Source organism: Ranitomeya imitator, chromosome 2 (genome assembly GCF_032444005.1).
Source record: "Ranitomeya imitator isolate aRanImi1 chromosome 2, aRanImi1.pri, whole genome shotgun sequence".
NCBI classification, from domain to species: Eukaryota; Metazoa; Chordata; class Amphibia; order Anura; family Dendrobatidae; genus Ranitomeya; species Ranitomeya imitator.
In genome coordinates this window covers 108956490-108966110 of record NC_091283.1, presented here as the reverse complement: position 1 = coordinate 108966110, position 9621 = coordinate 108956490, and the positions used below count along the sequence as shown (strand labels likewise).

The following is a 9621-nucleotide window of genomic DNA, read 5'->3' as shown; positions in this document are numbered from 1 at the left end:
ACGACCAGAGCAGGGCACGTCCCTGGTCGGGGATGGGCTATGTCTTGATGCATGAAAGCAGTCTGAGCAGGCATGCTCAGATCAGACTTCACTCTCCTCTCTGCCTGAATGCTGCTTTGAAGTGCTGTCCGTCCTTCAGCGACAAGCCCTGCAATGTGCTGATCATTAGAGACTAAATGACAGGGCTTGTCAGCTGAAGGGACAGCATTTCAAAGCAACATTCAGGCAGAAGAGAGTGAAGCTTGACGTGAGCTTGGTCATAAGTGGTGCCGACTGACTGATGCTTCGAAGTGCGGTGCCTTCAGCTGACAAGTCTTGTGATACACTTTGTAATAATAAGCAGCACGTTGCAGGGCTTGTCAGCTTAAAGGACAGCACTTCAAAGCAGCATTCAGGCAGAGAGGAGAGTGAAGTCTGATATGAGCATGCATGCTCAGACTGCTGTCACATCAAGACATCACCATCACCAGAGGCGTGCCCTGATCTGTTTGTCTGATTCCGGTCCCCAGAACGGAAGAGGTAGAGCCAGAATCAAAACAGAGCATGACACACAGAGAGTTGAGCTTACAGGAGCAGACAGATAATAAAAGTATTAGAAAAGTGTTACTTAGGAAGAGTGAGGTATGCGCCTGATGACGGCAACGGACCGTCCCTGAAATGCGTAATGCTATTAAATGTCTCATTTTGTGAATAAGCTGGTCTCCTCCATCGCAGCTCCTGGAAAATAGCCACTACCTTCTTTTTCTTCCTGAATTAGGAAGAGTTAGGATAAACGAAAGAGGGTTAACTAAGCACTGGAAAACCTCTTCAAAGTTCAAATATAGGATAAAATTAAAATTTGGGTGTTTTGGGGATTTTCATTATATACAATCCACAAAGAGATACCGAGTGGATTAAACTGAAGAATATTCACATTTTGCTAATTTCCAACACCATAAATATGTTTAACATCCTGTAAAGGAAAACAAACCACATTTTTTTAAAAAGTTTATTTACATAGTAAAAAGGTTACAAGTTCAGAAAAATAAGATGTAATGGATAATATGAACATCTCTATATCACATAAGAGGATCCAGTCCAATGGACAATATGAACAGTTTACGGTTATCTGGATGTTGCCTGTGCGCACTGCATCCTGGCCTGAACGCGGCTCTTATCATAGATGCCCCTATTTCTAATTATACAATTACGGAAACCAAAACGGCACAGAACTAAAAACTTGCAAGAAAACTAATGCTAACCATGTAAGCATTTTTTTTCTATTCTTTCCATATCACATTCCTGAGTGTCCAGGAAGCTGAGATATGATCAGTTGTTACATTGTAGTGTTTTTATATTTGTTAGAAACCATCGCTCAGTATGGGGTCTTCGGAGCGGAAAAAACAACTTTATAGTTTAAAAAAAAAGGTTCCCCACTTTCTGGTCAAATTTACCATGCTATACATTTTTGCCCTTTATACTGGTAAAAGTGATTTTTATTTCAAGGCTCCATGTTGCCCATAGTCAACATTGGATGTGGCACTATCCCTGGCCCAAGACATGAAGATGGCAGCAGATCACGTTACCTATAAATGACTTCTTGTGGTTTATATTTGTGTAGTCTATGCATTATATCAAATAAAGTTCATTATATAGGTTTTCAGATGGTCGGTGCTCACTATTTTTTATATTGGCAAGCTTCAACATCAGTTCTCAGGATTGTGCACACATATCTAAAAATAATTGAATCCAAGGAACGAGCATCTGCTCCTTCATTGCATGGCTGTCTTGATCAAGCAGGCGGATAACTGGGAAATGAGTCTTCTCATGACCACTTGTTTCCCCAGGGTTACCTGATGTTACAATTGAGTCTTTAGGTGTAGTGGAATTAAAGGGGCTTTTCAGAACTTTGATATTGATGGCTTTTCCTCCAGATCAAAATCAGATTAGACAAGTCCAACTTTTAACAGCATCTCCAATTTGCTGATTGAGGCTATCAAAACCTTTTCCTTTACGTAGGCCAAATGCAAAGGTGGTGTTCACAACTGATTCAGATGCTTTGTCAACAGTTCCCAACAGACTGACAAGAATTGCACCAATATATTTATCTTTTTTTTTTTTTTAGGGTAAACTAAGGTACACCAATATTCATGACATCATCCAGAACTCAGCTTTTACATTTTAAGCTGAACTGAAAAACAAAGTGATAGGCCCGTCTGTCGAAAGAAAATCGGCAGCTCCAGGAGCAGAAGATAGTGTTTGCTTTACTGTAAAACTAAACCTTCAGCATTCAGCCGTCATGTGAAATACCACAAGGATCACTAAAGTCATTGAGGAATAGGAAATACTTAATTTCCAAGGAAAGCAGATCAATCTTTATAGAAACAGATCTCCTTGCTTCCTACATTACTGATGAAGGTACTACTGGTCATGTAAGACCGCCATTGATTGAAGTAACACAAGACCACCAATCTGGGGTCAAATTCCTCCAGAAACCATGCCAGACTCTGGCACTAGATAACAGAAAAAGATGGTAAATAATAACAACGTATTAGTCACAGGAACTAATGGCGTCGCCCGGGTGTAACATACGAGAGCGAGGAAATGTTACTTCCTGAAGGACGTAATACAGCAATGGATACTGACAAAGGTTTATTATGAGCAGATGTGTGGCTCCCAAATAGTTAAATGTGTCTTATTCTCCATATACACATCTTTTACAGCAAATGTTCACTTTCTATGCTGTCCCTGTGGTGGATCTCATCCGCGGGAGCTACGTTCTTGGCATTTCGTCCCCATTCTCGCTCTATATATAGATGGTATGGGTCGTTTTTAGATTCTTTCTTTCTTGATCTGGTGTAAGCAAAAATAAGTCCCCCAGCCAAGAAGCCATAAAATATCATTATGAGTAGGATATACAAGAAGGCGACATCGCTGTCGTTACTTGCTCGAGTGCTGGTGCCATTGATCCGCTCCAGCTCCTGCATCATTTGGGTCAGGAGCTTCTTGAGCCGTGATGGATCCGTACAGTTAAGATTCATGGTCAAACTTTTTGTAAAGCAAATGTTAAATTCAGCAAATCCACAAAAGCTTCAGAGTGCTGGTAATCCGTTACATGGGAGGAGATGATGCTTTCCTTCTCTTCACACAATGACACCTGTGGACAATAGATACAGATCTGTCATTGCAGAAAATAGACTGCAGCACTGGTGTAAGTAATGTGTTTCTATCGCCATGCTGTAAGCTTCAGAGTTTAAGGGTATGTGCACATGTTGCGGATTCTATTGCAGATTTACTGTGGATTTTGTGCAGTTTTTGTGCAGATTTTGCCTACGTTTTTACACCTGCGGATTCCTATTATGGAATAGGTGGAAAATGCTGTGGAATCCGCACATAGAATTGACATGCTGCGGAAAATAAACCACTGCGTTTCTGAGCGGAATTTTCCGCAGCATGTGCTCTGCAGATTATGGTTTTGGTCAACAAGCTCTAGTGTAAGAATGTTGCTTTGTAAATGACCATTTAAAATTTTAGAAACCGTTCATTTAAAAGGAGTCTCAGCAGATTTTTGCTACTCCATCTGTGAGCACCATAATGTAGGGGCAGAGACCATGATTCCAGAGATAGAAGCCGAGTAAGTGATACAACTGTCATTTAGGTTAAATTGTTTTCTCTGCTGAAGATCTATCAGTGCTCAAATGCTGAGGTCTGTATAACCTCACCCACACCACTGAGTGGATGCTTTCTTGCCTATGCACAATGTACATACAAAGCTGCAAATTCGTTGTGCATGTGGAGTTATACAGAGCTCATGAATATGGATAATTACATGGCAGTAGGTTTACTAGTCCTATAGTGATAATCTCCGGCTGAAAAAAACAATTTTATCAAAACTACAGTAAGCAGCCCATTAAGTAACAAGACTGGAATCAGGGTCTCAGATTACATAGCAAAAACCTAGACAGATTCCCTTTAATTTATAATTCACTATAGAAAAATGGGGCCACATTGTCAAATTGAACCAACCCCCATTAGACAATAAAACATCACAAAATTAATATGTAATAAGTGGGAGTCCAAATATGAAATCTGAACCTATCAGGAGGACGGAGGTCCCTTTTCATTCAATCACAATCTATAAAAAGGTAGAGACCATGGATTCAGTTTTCTCCACTGCAGTATAAGCAAGACCCTTACCAATCCTTTCAAGGCTGCGGTTATCTCAGTTGCTTGTGCACCTTTTTCTACCACACTTTTTCCTTCCACTTAACTTTCCATTAATATGCTTGGATACAGTGCTCTGAACAGCCAGCTTCTTTAGCAATGACCTTTTGTGGCTTACTCTCCTTGTGGAGTATGTCAATGACTGCCTTCAGGACATTGTCAAGTCAGCAGTCTTCCCCATGATTGTGGAGCCTACAGAAACAGACTAAGGACAGTCCCACACGTCCAGATAATTCCGGTACCGGAAAAATCGGTACCGGAATTATCCGTGCCCGTGCGTTTCTGTGGCACATCAGTGTGGCACACGTGTACCGACTGGGTACCACACGCACCGTGCAGGAGACAGCGCTAAAGTTTAGCGCGGTCCCCTGCATCTGGTGCTGAAGCCGCCATTCATATCTTCTCTGCAGCAGCGTTTGCTGTAGAGAAGATATGAATATTCCCTTTTTTTTTTTGTTTCTCGTGTTTCAAATAAAGATCCATGTCCCCACCCCCTGTGCGCCCGCCCGCTGTTATTAAAATATTCACCCGGCTCCCTCGCTGGCGCTGCTTCCTGTCCTGGCCGCACCTTCTACTGCATAAGCGGTCACGTGGGGCCGCTCATTTACAGTAATGAATATGCGGCTCCACCCCTATGGGCGCACAGGGGGTGGGAGGGGGGGTGGGGACATGGATCTTTATTTGAAACACGAGAAACAAAAATAAATATTCATATCTTCTCTACAGCAAACGCTGCTGCAGAGAAGATATGAATGGCGGCTTCAGCACCATGTGTGGGGGGACAGCGCTTACTGTAGCGCTGTCTCCTGCACGGCACACGGACAACGTCCTTGTGCGGTACGTGTTTTACACAGACCCATTGACTTTAATGGGTCCGTGTAATCCGTGCGCTCCCACGAACACTGACATGTCTCCGTGTTTGGCACACGGAGACACGGTCCGCAAAAAATCAATGACATCTGCACAGATGCATTGATTTCAATGTGTCTACGTGTGTCAGTGGCTCCGGTACGTGAGGAAACCTCACGTACCGGAGCCACTGACGTGTGAAACCGGCCTAAGGGACCTTTTTAAATGCTTAGGAAGCCTTTGCAGATGATTTTGTTAATTATTCTAATTTACTGAGATAATGACTTTTGGGTTTTCACTGGCTGTAAGCAATAATCATCAACATTAACAGAAATAAACACTTGAAATAGATCACTGTTTGTAATGACTATATACGAGTTTCACTTTTTTGCATTGAACAACTAAATTAAATTAACTTTTTAATGGCATTCAAATTTAATGAGAAACACCTGTATATGCAGCTCATCGCTTACTATCTTGACCACTGCAGCCAATCACTTGCCTTAGCAGCCTTGCGTCCCTACAGAAACTTGGGTAGACAACGTAATCAGCTCCATGTAAAGATAGAGACTGTCTGGGACCACCAGAGCAGCGAGGGGGTTTAAACAGATGCGTAATGTTTGTTTTCTTATTTTAAAGCATTCCCTCCCTTTACATAAAAAAAAAATAAAATGTACAGGTATATCCTGAACCACCCCATTAATTACTGGGCACAACAGCAAGATGTTGTACGTAATTATAGTTTTCATCTTTGGTTAATTACATCATCACGCCAAATTCATTGCTCCCTTGATAAAAAAAAAAAAATGATAATACCTTGAGCAAGCACTTGGGTTCTGATGGCAGGAACATCTTAGGCTACTTTCACACTAGAGTCGTACGACGCAATGCGTCGTGGCGACGTACCGACGCATGCTGTGAAAGCGCAGCACAACGGGGGCAGCGGATGCAGTTTTACAACGCATCCGCTGCCCCATTGTGAGCTCCAGGGAGGAGGGGGCGGAGTTCCGGCTGCGCATGCGCGGTCGGAAATGGCGGACACAACGCACCAAAAAAACGTTACATGCAACGTTTTTTGGTGCCGACGGTCTGCCACAACACGACGCAAGCGTCGCACGATGGTTGCTACGTGTCGCTAATACAAGCCTATGGAGAAAAAACGCACCCTGCAAACAACTTTGCAGGATGCGTTTTTTCTGCAAAACGACGCATTGTGACGTGCGTCGTACGACGCTAGTGTGAAAGTAGCCTTAATTTCATCACCTAATGGTTTTAAAGGGGTAAACAACCGTCCCCCCCACCATCATCAAAGGGAATAGATGTATATGAACGGTCTATATCAGCTGACATGCACTTATAAAGTAATGTGAGCCGTGGAAGTCTTGAGGGAAGACTAAAATAAATGTGGATTGGCTATTCACAGAAAATAGGTCAAAGAAATACCGTACTTTTTGGTGCTGTTCCATAGTCTACATCAGCAATACAGCAGGCAAATGCATCTTTTCAGTAGTGTGAACAAATTTTCATGGATTCTACTCACATTTAGGTTATAGAGACGTCTTTCTTGTAAGAGCAGATCTGTAGAATTTTCCTACACGTAGTCCAATAAACACGCACAATGCAGACACATAGCATGTCCATACAGCTACCCAGATGTAAAGGAACAACTCCCACCCCCACCCTCCTCCCTACCCCCAAACAGGCTCAAAGCAGAATATATACTGTGCAGTACTACAAAAATACATACTAGCAAAAATTACAGGTTCCAATGTAATAAATATAGCAATACTAATACTGTCCTGGATAAACACCTGAAATCCTGTATACAATACTTACCCTGCTGGTGGATTACACACTAGATGAACACACAGCCGCTGCCTATGTTATAGCGACGTATCCCCAGTACAGTGGGGTATAGTAGCGTGCAGAGAACGATTATAAGAACCAGATGAATCTGGAGCTCCAGGATGCAATAAAACTCTATCCGCACAGCAAATCTGTTCGCATGGCCGAGTGCAGGATGTGAGATGTACAGATAAGTTCGGTAGCCAAAACCTGCCCCGCTGAGGGCTCACAGCACAATGGGGGGCATGTGTCCACACCAGCGCCCCTAGGAATTGTAGCACCGTTCACAGTCTATTATAATCCAGTGCCTCAATCCCTGAGACCTTGATCTGCAGGGGGGTAAATATCAGCAGTAAAACATCTAAAAAAAAAAAAAAGTTGAGAATATGTTCTTCCAGTTCGTTTCACCAGTAAAGCCAAGAGATAAAACAGATTAAAAATCTACTTCATGAAATCTGGTCCAGGAGAAGGAGAGAGAATACCGTCTCTTATCTGTCATCGTCCGCGGCTCTTCTTATGATTAACAGGTCTGGCATGGTGTCATCGTTGTGGCGTGACGCACAAGTGACGTGGCACCATTCCAGCTAATCAATAGAAGAGCCGCTGACGTCAGCAGGGAAGAGGAGGACCTCACTCCCATTCTCGTGGCCACACACCACTGCTGCAAAAGGATTCCAGCCAACTCAAATCAGCAAGTGAATAAAAGTTACAAGAGCAAAATAGGTCTCCTATGTTAATAATGGCAATGTATCTTAGGCTACTTTCACACTAGTGTCGTGCACTGCACGTCGCAATGCAACGTTGCAGCGCACCGACGCATACTGTGGAAGCGCCGCACAACGGGGGCAGCGGATGCTGTTTCTCAACGCATCCGCTGCCCCATTGTGAGTTGCGGGGAGGAGGGGGCGGAGTTCCGGCCACAACGCAGCAAAAAATGTTACATGTAACGTTTTTTGCTGCCGACGGTCCGCCACAACACGACGCAACCGTCGCACGACGGTTGCGACGTGTGGCAAAGCGTCGCTAATGTAAGTCAATGGAGAAAAAACTCATCCTGCAAGCAATTTTGCAGGATGCGTTTTTTCTCCTAAACGACGCATTGCGACGTGCAGTGCACGACGCTAGTGTGAAAGTAGCCTAAGACTCAGACGCTATATGGTTCATCTGTATGGGATCAGGATTCACAGACCTGGATAGGCGAGCCTCATCCAAACGATACAAGTCTACTGCATGCAGACATTTTTTTCCAGGTGGACACTGGATCCATGTAATAGGACAGTTATCTGAACAGCGTCATTAGATAACATCGGACCAAGTGCTGTCAGTTTTTTCCTTGGACCACAACACGGATTTGTGAACATGGTCCAGCAGTGAAGAACGGACAGAATTAGGAAGCCATCGGTCTGATGTCAAATGTTTTCATGGACTTGTAGACGTCCACTGCACAATCAAAAATTTCTTTTTTTTTTTTTGCACTATCCCCAAATAAATTACAGACATGTGAACAATCCATAGGTAAAATAGGAGCGCGAGTGATCTGGAAACATAACAGAGCATGACAAATCGATGTGAATGAGATGCTGTGGCTATTTCTGCAGACTGTACTGGAGAACTCTGATGTTCTAGGATGGCAGGCGAGTGGATGAGATCTGAGGAACCTCTGCCAGATTCTGTGGCCAGTGTCCTCTGGGCATTAACCATCACAAGTTCTCTTGCACTGTTCCCGAGTCACTGGGCATTCAGCAGATCAGCTCCAATAATGCAAAGAGCATTTTACAGCAGATCACACTCGGATAAAAACGGTTTGGAGGTGTGGAGCTTATTTTGGGGGTTTTTTTTGTGTGAAATCTGCAAGAAAATCTGTAGCAGCTAGAAACAAGCTGTGCGCATGTGCTGCAGACTCATCTTTCGGATTTTCAGGGTAATTGTTTGCAGATTTACTGCTGACATTTTGAGTAGAAGATCCGGCGCATTTCGCCCTGCTGTAATAGGACTGGTGCCCGCCCGATGGCCACCACCAGCCGGTCCAGGCTAGCACTTCTGTGCGCTGGGGTCAGCATAAAGGGCAGCCTGCCTTCCTCCATAGTGACCGGTGCTCGCTGCCCGGCTTCTATTCTCCACAAGTCTCTGCCATTCACATAGAACAAAAAACCTTCCGCATCAATGTGAGCGAGATCTGGAAAAGTTACCATATACTTTTTTTTTGCTACTCAACATCCTGCCCTGTGTGGTGCATCACTAGGCTGACTGCACCCTGACCACAGTCACACTACAGCTGCCATCATCGGCAGGTCTACCCTGAAGACACCTCAGGTTTCCCCGAGACTCAGCATTTCTTATATATACAGGTATATGGCCCCTACCTGTGGTCCAGTCACTGCTCTGCCCCACGCTGCACATGCGCCTATAAGTAGGCGGGATGCACAAGTGCACACACGTCCGGTACCGCACCCGTCCCCCTCCAGCAGCGCTGCCTGCAGTGCAGACCCAGCTCTGAGCTCACCTCCCTCACACTGGGGCGGCAGCGTGCAGGGGCTTGTGTGGGTCACGTGTTCTCCTCAGTGATGGAGGCGGGCTGCAGCCTGTGCTGCTACTCATGTCCTCACCTCCCAGTACAGACGTAGCACATACGGGTCCTACAGTCTACCCCCTCATCTATTTTGGCGGGAGTCTTTGACCACGAGGCTGCCCATGCATGAAATCTCCATATGCTTCTGACAGGAG

At 44.4% G+C, this 9621-nt stretch overlaps 1 long non-coding RNA gene across 1 annotated transcript; it reads right to left on the bottom strand.

The window, feature by feature from the left end:
- Positions 1-2011: 2011 nt before the first annotated feature.
- LOC138662033 (uncharacterized) lies at positions 2012-9412 on the bottom strand. Its single transcript, XR_011317996.1, has 2 exons — positions 9261-9412; positions 2012-3136 (listed from the first exon to the last, which is right to left on the bottom strand). It is a non-coding gene; the product is annotated as an uncharacterized lncRNA (long non-coding RNA).
- Positions 9413-9621: the final 209 nt, after the last annotated feature.